The sequence below is a fragment of the Somniosus microcephalus genome, chromosome 4 (genome assembly GCF_052327205.1).
Source record: "Somniosus microcephalus isolate GS21.2 chromosome 4, FLI_Smic_1.0, whole genome shotgun sequence".
NCBI lineage: Eukaryota > Metazoa > Chordata > Chondrichthyes > Squaliformes > Somniosidae > Somniosus > Somniosus microcephalus.
Window position 1 is genome coordinate 207,085,878 of NC_140990.1, and position 12,091 is coordinate 207,097,968.

A 12,091-nucleotide genomic window follows, 5' to 3' on the forward strand; every position below is an offset into this window, starting at 1 on the left:
TGAGGTAGCAGCACTGAGGCTTTCTCAACAGGGGGGTTGGGTGCAACTAGTCAGTAAATTCATCAACTCTCGAAACGTGTTTCTGATTGCAGCCTAAATGTATTCTGTTACTTTACTCTGAAGTATTAGAATGCAGCATTGCTTTCCTTCCCCCCTCGAAATCGGAAATCAAATGGAAATGTGATTGATAATGCGTGGGCGTATTCTTTTTGCAGACAACGCAGCGAAACCCATTTTTTCATGCTTACGGTATTTATAAACTTTCCTGGCTCCTGCAGCTACATTACTGCACTCTGGAAAGTATAAAAAGCTGTAGTCATGTCAGTTGGCGTCATGTCCCAAAATATATCATGTTTACATTTGGATGAAGTCATGGCAACCAAGACAATCCTTCTGTTTGCTTGGTATTGTCTGTGATGGGAAGCGATTTAATTTATTGCAACAATAGACACTTCCGATTAATCAGTATCGAAAACCGTGTTTGCGAACGATCGTTTAATTGCAATGTTAAGAAAGGTTCGGGTCGAGCAGGCACGTGTTTCTGCCGTTTTACTTATTAGGCTTGTTATTGTTTCATTTGTTTTTATACGAAAGCTTGCAGCATCAGAAATGCAACCCATACTCACTGCCCAATGCGGCGAATAGCTACAAGAGTAAAAACCCTGCCCGCTCCACGTGTTAATGTTTATTTCTGCTGTAATCGCGCGGAAAACTTGGACGAGGCGAATGTCTCTTAAAATGGTTTTGTGCATTGCTCGCGGTAACATGACCAGCCCTTTCCAGCGCCCTCAATGAGTGATTATCAACAAATGTGAAAACTGCACGTAATAAAGGGCTGTTAATGGAAGGGGGAGAATCAGCAGTGAGGAGGGAGTGGATGACGTGTGGCAAAGGTTTCCCTTCCAAGCAACATCCGCGCTGACATAAAATTCATCAGACTGAAGATTGTGAGCCTGACGTCCAAACCTCCGGATCTAGAAATATGTAACTTTTTAATATAAACCCACGGCAAACCATAATGCCAATTTAGTAATGATTGTTATAGTTCAGGAATAGATTGTGGGATCTTGCTGTGCGCAAATTGACTGCCGCGTTTCCTACATTACAACAGTGGCCACACTTAAAAGTACCTCATTGACTGTGAAGCGCTTTGGGATGTCCTGTGGTCGTGAAAGGCGCTATATAAATGCAAGTATTTTTTTGGGGGGGACCTTTGAAACCTGCCTGGGGGGAAAAATCCTTTTAAATTACAGTATAGTAATTACCACCGTGCATTTGCATTAGTAGAAGAGTCCTGACATTTTAGCAAAGTCGGTATTCCGGTTTCTCTTCAGCTTCATTACTTCTGCTTTGACCCCTTTCTGGATGCATTGTGCCCATTCTCCAGGAACGCCAAGCGCGAGCTTCTCTCTCTCTGTCTCTCTCTCTGCCGCGCGCTCCCTCTAGGCAGGCGGGGACGCGCCCAGCACTCAGCGAGAGGGGGGGTGCGGGCACGAGCAGCAGTCACCCGGGACAGAGCGCGCTCACAACACTGATAAACTCCTGTCCAACATACAAGCAAAGCACAAGAGAGTCTTCGGGCACAATTTTTTTTTTAAAGTAAAAGGGGAAGAACATTTTGTTTTGCACCGACCCTTCACGGAGGCAATTTTCTCGGCGTCGGCTCTGCTTTTTTTTTAAAAAAGAGAAGCTCAATAACTCGCAGCTTATTGCGGAGAGAAGAACTGCAACTGGAGCCCCCGTGTGAGGTGAGTGAACAAGAATTAAAGAGCGAGAGGGAGATGAAGCAGCGCCGCTGGTGGAAATGCAAATGTTTGTTTTTATTAAGACTTTTTGTTATCGTTTGCCTGGTTTTGCTGGTCTGAAGCATTGGCGCTGTTTTGGTTGTTGAGAGAGACTGGGTGGGTGGGAGAGAGAGAGGCTGGCGCGTTTTCAAAAGCCATTGAGTGCACCTCGCCCTGTCACTGGGCTGTGATGAAGAAGCGCGGCGATGTCAGGAGCAGGCGCCAGCTCGCTGCCCGATCCTTGGAGGTAAATGCCGTGAATTCGCTCCCTTATGAAAGTCTACGGCGGGATCTTTTCTCACGCCCCGTCAAGCGCTCTTCGGAGCACGCCCTTACTGCACGTTAGTTTCCTGATTCCTTGTGTGTCGATTTTGAGAAATTTGTTTTTTAAGTCGGCTTGTTGAGAGATGCGGAAACCTCAAGTAGTTACGTGCTCGAGCATGCAGGCAAATACGTATCTGACAAGTTGTGTGAGCTGGTCTGAACGCAACGAAAAGTTACAAATTGTGCAACAGTGTTACGGTTTTTTTTAAGGGAATCGATGGACAGAAGGTTATAAACCCAACATGGGTGTTTTGCTTTCTTCCAGTGTTCTATTTTGAGTTTTTTAAAAAACGAACAGACGATTGTGAAGACATCTTGGTATGAAGCTTTTCTATATTTATGATGATGGACTTTTAGAAAATGTTTATAAACTACAGGATAATCCAAACGCGAATCATACAGCACCTAGGACATAAATAGAGGTGGCTCTTGTCCTTGTGTTCAGCATTGATGATTAGTATTAGTTGGAGATGTTATGTAAAGCAGTAAATTTTGAGGAGTTGTTTCAGTTCGAAAGATTACAGAGTTGAAGCTTGAGCTTTAAGGTTGCAAAAGGTTTTGGCTGTTTCAAAGTTATTTCAAATTGAACTACATTGAACCAATCGGGCCAGTTTGAGCTAAAGGTGCCCCGGCGGCCCCTTCCAGGTAAGGGAGAGGTTTTGTGATGGTTAACATCTGAATTTACTATTTTAACTTCAATGTGTTTATTTATGCAATATATAAAATTGATTGTGCTGTTAAGAACCTGAACTTTGGATTTAAGACAGCACTCCAGAATAATTTCCTTAACGTGTTCAAACCTGATCTATTAGATGCTACCAGTCTAAATAAAGGGAATGATCGAGTTACTGCCTGTCTAATATAGATGGATTTCTGGTGATGTCGTATTGGCCTTCAGATTAACAGTGGCCTTTTGTAGCATTAAGCTATGAAGATTGATAAACATGATGTCACAGCAGTCCCTCTATAGATGGATGTCACACTCACTGTTTTGCCTGTAGTGTTTTACTTATTCTTCCAGTCTGATTCTTAAGTGAAGTCTGTGTGAGTCTGCAATGGTTTGGTTTACAGAATTCACAGATATTTTATGTTTTTCTTTATTGTGGAGCTGTTAACTTTTTTGTAAATTTAAGATTCATAATAGAAACCTCATATTGGTCAGATGAAATTGATTTTTCCAGTTAGATATTCATAGTTTGCATTTTCCAGATCTCATTTACTATGCAAAATCCTGTCACTAATAAAATTCATTGCGTTTACTGGAGCACTTGCTTTTCAGTGTTCCATTCAATTTATCAGCAGTCCTTGTGACGATCATTCCACTTTGTGCTACAAAATGGAGGTTACCAGTTTATTTTACCTCTAAACTTCCTTGTTTCCATCCTACTAATCAAATTAGTACATTAAGCAAGAGAGACATTCTTTCCTTTTTTATGTTATATTTAAAAACAGTGTAGTAGTGGTCCATCTGATTTATGGGAAGTGTGACCTTTTTGTTTAATAGCTTTTTTGCCACAGGCATTTAAATTGTCAGTTGAGTGGTTCTCAGTAGCTAGTGGCCTCGTGTAGTAGAGAATGTTTTGATCGCATGGCTTACATTAATATTTTGTGACATGGCTTTTTATATTTTTGGCTCATGTGGAAATGAAGGGGTTTAAAAACTGCAAACTTGGAAGTCGCAATAACCAGTGTAGTAGAATGTCCTCTAGATGTTTGTGCACAAATATCTAAAGGCCCAAATATTAAGTGCTCCCATCCAAAAGGCATATATGTATGTGTCATTCATACTTGATATTAACAGGCACCCATCCTCGCAACTGAAATTAATTCAATAGGGAAAAAATGTAAAAAGAGAAAAGGTAATTTTAAGGTTTTGTATTGAAACCTTCCATCAGATGAAATATTAACCTACATTTTCAGATGCTTGGAGATCTGCTTTGTATTTTCTGTTTTTATTTCCAGTTTTTATTTTTTTTTTCAGTTTTGCTTTTTATCTCTAGATAGGAAAAATATCTTCAAGAAACAATTTTTGGAGAATCATAACTTGTGGAAAGAATTTTGAGGGTCAGAGGCATTTTGATTTATTATAGAAAATCAGCCCTTGGTTGGTAATAGCCATCTGCAGCCAAAATATAAATACATCTTTACCATGTAATAATTCATACTCGTCCTATTAAAATTAGCACTACCTTCCTTGGGTAAATTTAGCCTTTTGTTCACTAAAATGTCATTTGAGTGTTCATTTCTGTTTTATCAAAATACAAATGTAACACAGTTTGAAGGAACATTTTCAGTGCTTCACTAATGGCTCAGCTGATTAAGACCAGGAATAGATAAGCCATAATGACAAGGAATGTCCCACCTGCTCAGTGCTGAGTTATCTGAATTTAGTAGGGTAGCAGCAAAGACATAACCAAGGGGCTCTGAAACCAACTGTTAAAAATGGAAAAATTCCTCAGGGTTGCTGCTCGCTGTTCAGTGACCCCCCCCTGCTGCAAAGTGCATTTGTGGGCATTGGGTGAAGCTAAGGCTGGGAGTGGCTGTGCTGTGCTCCGTGGCTGAATCGCCTCAAGAATGGCCATTTGGGCAAGTGCTCCTGGCACCTGTGGAACCATACTACATCACATCAGAGTCAGGAGAGCAGGAGGGGAGAAAGCTAGCAGAAAAAAACCCTTCACCTCCTCCCCGTCTTCTCACCCAGTTGTAATAGTTGGATCCATTGACGCTGTTCAGACTTGTGTTCTGAGACAGAGTGAAAAGAACAGTAGAAATCCAATTTCCCCGATGTCGCTTAAAATGACTTTCTCCATGAAAACAATCCAATCAAACTGCAGGACAGCGTGTAGTTTGTTGTCTACTTTGTTTTTAAAAAATGTAAGTATACATTCTCAGAGTATGACCTATGACCATTCCCTTCAAACTTCTGACACATATGGGTATATTTTGTGTTGCATACCTTGGTCTGTCAAGCCCTGTGCATCACTGCTTACCTATAATGTACCACTGTCAACAAGGCTGATAAATTTAAATATTGCAATATATTAACTCTCCGATAATTAGCATGATTGCTAGCCCTTCAGTTATTTGAACAGCATCAAAAGGTCTTGATTCAGCTCATCTGCCGAGAGCTCCCAGTGAAACCTTGTACTCTCTTGTATCATTTTTCTTTTCAAATGTGTAAACATTGTGATTAGGATCTTGAAACTAAACACAAGACTCTGGAGGGGAGAAACTGGAGCATGTAGTTTCAACTGGACTCAGACTAGCATCATTAGGTAGTGGTGCTGATGTACATTGGCTACCGTATGTGCGCCCGTACATTTTACACTTCTAAAGCTTAGGTCCCACACAGATGTTTGATGTAACACTTATTTTTCAATTTCTTTTACTGTTTGAAATCTGCACTAATTCTTGATTTATCCCCTGTTCCCAAATACACTTTGCAGTCTTGGTGGTAACCTGCACTGTCGGCCTTGCTCCTTTTTATTCAGGTTTCTAAATAAAAAAGAAAATGCGATCAGGCTTAGTATTTAGTTTTCAGTATTTGGGATATGAAAAGTTGAAAGCTGTAGCATCCTTTTTTGTTTATCAGCTTCAGGCAAACGGCGCTCACTGTGACATATCTTATACATAGCTGTAGAGCTGGTCTCACTAGCTTGCTTAATGTATGTTGCAGAACTGGTGTCACTGATATGCCTTACGCATTACCACAGAACTGGCCTCACTCTGATGTGCTTTATGCATGTCGCAACTGCCCTCACTATGACCTGCCTTATGCAAAGCTGCAGAAGAACAATGATCCACAATGAACAAGGAGATCCACCTGACATCTGAGGTCAGTGCTCCTTTATCAGGGAGGTGAAGCGAAACAAGTAACGAGAAACAAGATTAATTTAAGCATTTGGCATCTTGCTTCTTGCAACCATGAAACTGTGTTTAAAAAGTAGGATACAAGAAAAGTTGGTTTTGTCACTGATTGTTACCCCTTTCTTTCCACCCAATAGTAGGCCTAATGTTGAACTCAGAATGACATATTCAATAAGTTAAAATACTACACATTGCAACAATAAAGTTGTACTGGGCATTTGAGCAGTTTTATGAAAACACATTTTTCATTATGAACTAAATATGGTCTGTAAAAATCTAAATAGAAAAATCATAAACAGCTTAGCATTAGCATTTAATATAACGAGTGTACAGATTCAGCTCCAAAAGCTACTTCTCTTCCATTGTCTCCTTTTGTTTATCATTGACAGACAAGGATTCCAACTAGCACCTTTTTGTGAGAGATGTGTCCATGATTCATGAGGCACCTCTGATGAGTTTGACCATCTCCTTTACAACAATGATGCTCTGTTTATTTTGCAGTGTTATTCTAGTAAAAAAAATTATGCTACTTTTGGAAATATTTAAAAACAGAATAATAGGTAGTGGTAGTACAAATTGTAGAGAAATGAATTGACACATTACAGAGGAATTAATGTTAGAAAAAGATATGGAAAATTTAAAGATACTGAAAAGGAGTCTTTATTGTAAGTGTGCTTTGGCTTTCTTGTGTACTGTCTGCATTTGTTTTTCTCTTCTAATTCTTTTCAGTACAGATGCTTATTTGTTGTAATTTTTATATTTGTATTTTTGAGTTCCTTATTTCTGTTCATAATTTTAAAAAATAATATTGGTCTTTTTTGTTCATCTTAAATTTTGTTTTTGGCTTTTCTGCTTCATAGAACTAGGAAGGGTTTTGTATTTCATTGAATGCTCTATTCTAGTTTGTCTTTATTTTATTTACTTGTGCAGTTTGTGTGATATCACTGATTTGTTTGAACTGATGTGGAAGAGTTATTGAGGCTGAAAGTGTGGGGAAGGTAAGTTAACATCTAGTTGAAATGAGAGGATGAACTCCTCGGCTGTTGCATTCAGTGATGTCATTAGCAGTCGCTGTTGAAGCATCATACTTTAAGAATGGTCAACCGCATAGATTTATATAGTACGTATTGATGTAATAAAACATCTCAAAACACTTTACATAGGAAAGAGTGGTCACCGATCAATAATAGAAGAGTTGGGGAAGATGACCAAATGCAAGATCATTTTGAGAGGGCATTTAAAGGTGGGGAGAGGAGTAGCAAAGCAAAGAGGTTATAGGATAGAGTTCTGGAGAGTAGGTCTGAGACAGCTGAAGCCTCTGCTGTTGAATGAGGAGTGGTGGAATGCACGGGAGGCTAGAGTCAGAGGACTGAAGATGGTGACCTAGCACTAAACAAGCCTCGGAGGTAGAGTGGGACAGTGCCATGAAGGGATATTTAAATAAAGATGAGGGTTTTGAATTCAGTGCATTAGGTAATGGAGCCAGTGGAGGTCAGTGAGGATAGCGGTGATGGGCAAGCAGGACAGCATGCAGGCAACAGGATGAGCTGGAGTTTGTTGAAGTTGAGCCTTGAGGTGATTAAAGAGTGGATAACAGTTTTAGCAACAGGTAGATATTTGGAACTGATAATCTGATTTCCTTTTCCAATTTATGAGAAAGGAAAATTAGTTACTTTTAAACAAAATAAAACTACTTCTGAAATATTATGTCCTCCCAGTACTCCAACTCTGTCTGTGATCAGAAACAAAAACATTTCATTCAGAACAATCAAAATACTGACTGACATCAATCTAAGACTTTCAATGGGGATAATTGCGAGACCAAGATCAGAGAACTTGACAAACTAAATTTGTGACCCAAAATCTTGATTCAGGTGGTTCAAGATGAACTTTGAACGTTTTGTCAATTTAATGAAAGATTGAATGACAATTATGATTTTGCAGTAATGTTGGATTTTCTCAGGCATAGAATGCAGCTGGAAGATGTAATTGGGATTGATAAAACAACTTGGAGAGTGAGCAGGAAATGTAAAGTGGATTTGGAATCAAAATTAGAATGGGTCATGTTGAGGGAACTGAGGCTAGTTATGGAATTTGACCGAAACAATTGGGCTCACCCCATGGCCTATAAATTGAGAAACCGAGCTGGAAGATTTCTTATAAATCATAAACTCATTCTTTGTAGCAAAATCACAAGTGTGTTAACAGATAGTGAACTGAAGAAATCTTCCTCCTGCACCTAGATCAGAAGAAAGACTTGCATTTATATAGCGCCTTTCGTGACCACCGGACATCCCAAAATGCTTTACAGCCAATTAAGTACTTTTTGAAGTGTAGTCACTGTTGTAATGTACATAGCCTTGGATGCTAGTTAAATTGGGAATGAGTGGAAATTAATGTTAGGCCCTGCAGTATATATAAAATGTTATGACATCTTGTTTTCACCAGGCAAGTGCATATTTAAGATCTAGGGCCTTTTTCTGAACAGAAGAACTGTGTGGTGAATGGAGTTTGTAATATTTTGAGGTGAACAAAGTAGCTTGGGTAGAGATAATGCAAGTTTTTTTTTCTTCTAGTATATAGATATGTATATTCAGTTGGATGGTTGCAGAATAAAACTGAAAACTTATCAGTGAAATAGATCAAAGGGATTTTCAAGTGTATTTGGGTGGGGTAATGTTGAGAGACAATGAAGCATGGTTCGGGGTAGCCCCAGATTAATTCAGTTTGTCTCTGCACAATTTCTTAATCATTTTTTTCCACCCTTGACATTCATTCCGAGCATCAGTGGGATTTTGAAAGCTGAATGTTTAGTCACTGCTATATGATCATTTATATAACTGAACCATAGGTGATTGTCCAGTTATGCCATTGACTCCCTTCTTGTTCTATATAATTGATATTGGTAAATAATTGATCTATTTACTTGGCAAAGAATATAAATGCCACAAAATTTTCTATTGAAGAACCAGAATCACACTTTTGAGGCAAAAGTTTTATTTGGAGCCAAAATCACAATGAAGGTGACATTTCATTTCATGCTTCCAGCATACCAACAACAACTTCTTCCCATTATGGAATCAATCAAGTCATTTTGAAAATGACCGTAGCCAATCTTCCTGGCAGATCTTTGTAATAAATTGTTTTATATGTAATTTTTGTAAGGCATTAAAAAGATGGACAGTAGTTTAGAGCTATTACAAGGAATAAAGCAGCTTCTTTTTTCTTGCAGTCTCTATGACATACATAGAGTTGCATAGAAAATAATCCACGTTTTTCATAATAGTCTCGCATCTCCATGCTTGTGCACATTTGGTCATTTTCTGAATTATACTACCACACTTGCATTAATGTCCACCTAAAACTACTTTTCATAATTAAAGAAGTGGCAGTATAAATGCTGCTCAAGATAAATAGAAAAAGGGCAGATGCATTTTAAATTACAACTAAAATATTCACGTGCAGTTTACCTATTTGGAAAATGTATTTTCAAACATTTTAGTTTAAGCAGTTTGAAGTTTCTAGATATTTTTGCAGGTTAAAAACTAACAATAGAAAAAAAAATTGCATTTATACAGTGCTTCACAGCCAATAAATTGCTTTTGAAGTGTAGTGTTGTTTTGTAAATGCAGCAGCTGATTTGTGCACAGTTGATCTGTTTTTGCTGATAGTAATAGATAAATGTTGACCAGGATAACCAGCTTGCTCTTCAAAGAGTACTATGGGACCTTACACTGAGACCACATCTCAGGTGTAACGTCTTATCCGAAAGATGGTACTTTGGACAGTGCAGCACTCTGTTAGTAGTGCACCAAAGTATCAACCTAGATCGTGTGCTGAAGCCCCTAGAGTAGGGCTTGAACCTAATATTGGCCCAGAAATTCGGGTTGTGGGCTTCCCGCGGGTGCAAGCCCCCGATCTGCACTTACCTTGCGCGCCGGCCGTTGAGCTGTGGGCCCCCGTGGAATTCCGATCCGGGGCCTGGTCCAGCAGCCGGTGCGCTGTGCTTGCATATCCCAGGGGCGCAGTTAGTTCGAAGCGTCCCCTGGGATCACGTGGGCCATGGGCAGCCAATCTGAGCAGGGAATACTCCATTCATAAGTCTGACAGGAAGTGCTGTCAAACTTAGAAATACTATGGGCCCTTCTTACAAAACACCACTAAATCTTCAAATAAATTTTTAAAAAACATCACATTTTTTAAATAAACTATAAATTAAATGACATAACTATTTTAAAAAATAATTTAAATTTTTGAAAAAATAATTTTATTTTCTAATGGGGCTAAAAATAAACTTACCTTGCTTTAAAGTATTTAAAAATAATAAACCTGTGGAAAAAATGTTTTAATTTTAATTAATTCACCACTTACCTTGTAAAAAGCAGGACTTACGCCTGCTTTTTACATTTCTAAATTCTGCAGGCTTACCTTCCCGGGAAAACCTGTCTTTAAAAAAAAAAAACGAAGTTCGATGCGCACGCGCAGCCTCTCCTGTGCACGCGTTCGACCTCTGAACCCCTGCTTTCAGGGGAACGGAAGTGCCGGTTTCCCATGCATGCGCAGTGCATGCAGGAAAACGGCACTTCCATTGGGCCTACGGGTGAGTACCCCGTGCGTACTCACCCGTGGAGACCCAAATTTCTGGGCCATTATCTCACACCAAGGCAAGAATGCTACCACTGGGCCAAGCTGACACTTTCACTGTACTGCTGGTCTATGACCAGTGACTGTAGAGTGCAAGATGCAACTGGCAAGACATGAGCTGTACCAGCAACTGTGCTTTGTTGGACCATTGTGCTGCCTGCCAGGAGTGTGCTCTGCATGCATGTGCAGAGCTTTTTTTCTCTGACGACTAGTTTTTAATGTTAGACAACAGGCAGCATCTGGTTTCTCATTAGACGTAATACCAAGTTTATGCAATGCCCAGGAGTTCCACAGGTTTTTCCGAGTTCTATTTAAACCCAGATATGTGTTGGGCTGGAATTATACTTCAGCTGATGTGAAGCCCAAACAATGTTGAGATGACCTCCTAGAATCTGAGTCAGGATGCATAAAAAATTGCTTGCCATTGACATAATAGTGACAGAGTAACTGCAATGTTAAACAACTAAAATGTACAAGACAGTCATGTGTCTGTACTTTCCAGTTGTCACATTTCAACTTGTGTGAAGATGTGTATCAGTAAATAAATTACTGCTATCAAAGCAAAATGGCTTGAAAGGCCACTTTTTTTCTTCAAATTGAGAAAATATCACCATTGTTGCAAAGAAAAGGTTAGGCAAATTGGGAAATGGTGATTAGGTGACTGCTAAGGTTGAGCTTTAAAGGCCTTAAAATTGTAGTTGGAGGAGGGGACATGTGAGCGAGGTGGAACAAAGAATGGAGGTGCTAGGAAAGAATGAATTAGAATAAGAGACTGTGATGAGTCTTGCTTTCAGCATAGTGGGAATGAAGGAAGAGTGTGCAGAATCCGTATATTCAGTAGGAAACTATGCCCTCTTATTTTGTCTTTAATACGAACCCATAAAACCTGAGACTGCGCAAATCCAAGTTTCAACAAAAATTAATACAGGAGCCTATTCTAATGAACGTCGTTGGTGAATACCGAGGCAGAGAATGATAAACCAAGTGCTGTAAAGTTCATTTTAGAATTTGGTCTAATTTAGCATTTTGAGGCTCGCTTTCCAGCAACTGTTACTGAGAGACCAATTTTAAGTGGTTTTGTACAACATTTGAATTCAATGTTATGGCCTGGATTTGCCACTTTGCCAATTGCTAAGCTACTTTCATCTATTATTGCCACATAAAATGATGTGCTTTTCCCTGCTTTCCTTCCCCCTTCCTCCTGCTGATTCTGCTGGCTGCAGTGAGTTGCTGCTGAATTGACTGACTAGGCTAATTACACTGGAACAGCTGGCTTGCCAAGTTGTCTCCTGCTTCTTCACTTAAAAGAAATATTGAAATCTGCATTTTTTTTAAATAAAAGCTCTCTTCCTGATGTGGCTTGAACTCTTGTCATCAAGGGGATTCTATCCTTGGGTTTGGGTACACAAAATGAAGGGCTTTTTAACATGTTTCCACCTGACTTACCACTTGGCAAATCTTTTGCTGGCAGT

The 12,091-nt window shown here is 39.4% G+C and overlaps 1 protein-coding gene across 4 annotated transcripts in view; it reads left to right on the forward strand.

Moving 5' to 3' along the window:
• The first annotated feature begins 1,043 nt into the window (after positions 1 to 1,043).
• LOC147120179 (diacylglycerol kinase beta-like) overlaps positions 1,044 to 12,091 on the forward strand; it is a 752,216-nt gene continuing 741,168 nt past the window's right edge. Inside the window, exons 1-2 of one of the 4 annotated variants that reach the window (XM_085985737.1) lie at positions 1,044 to 1,748; positions 2,374 to 2,426. The gene's annotated coding sequence lies outside the window, so the exon portion shown is untranslated. Of the gene's footprint in view, positions 1,749 to 1,902; positions 2,032 to 2,373; positions 2,427 to 12,091 lie in introns of those variants that run through there. The other 3 variants (XM_085985736.1, XM_085985741.1, XM_085985738.1) reach the window with 3 other exon arrangements.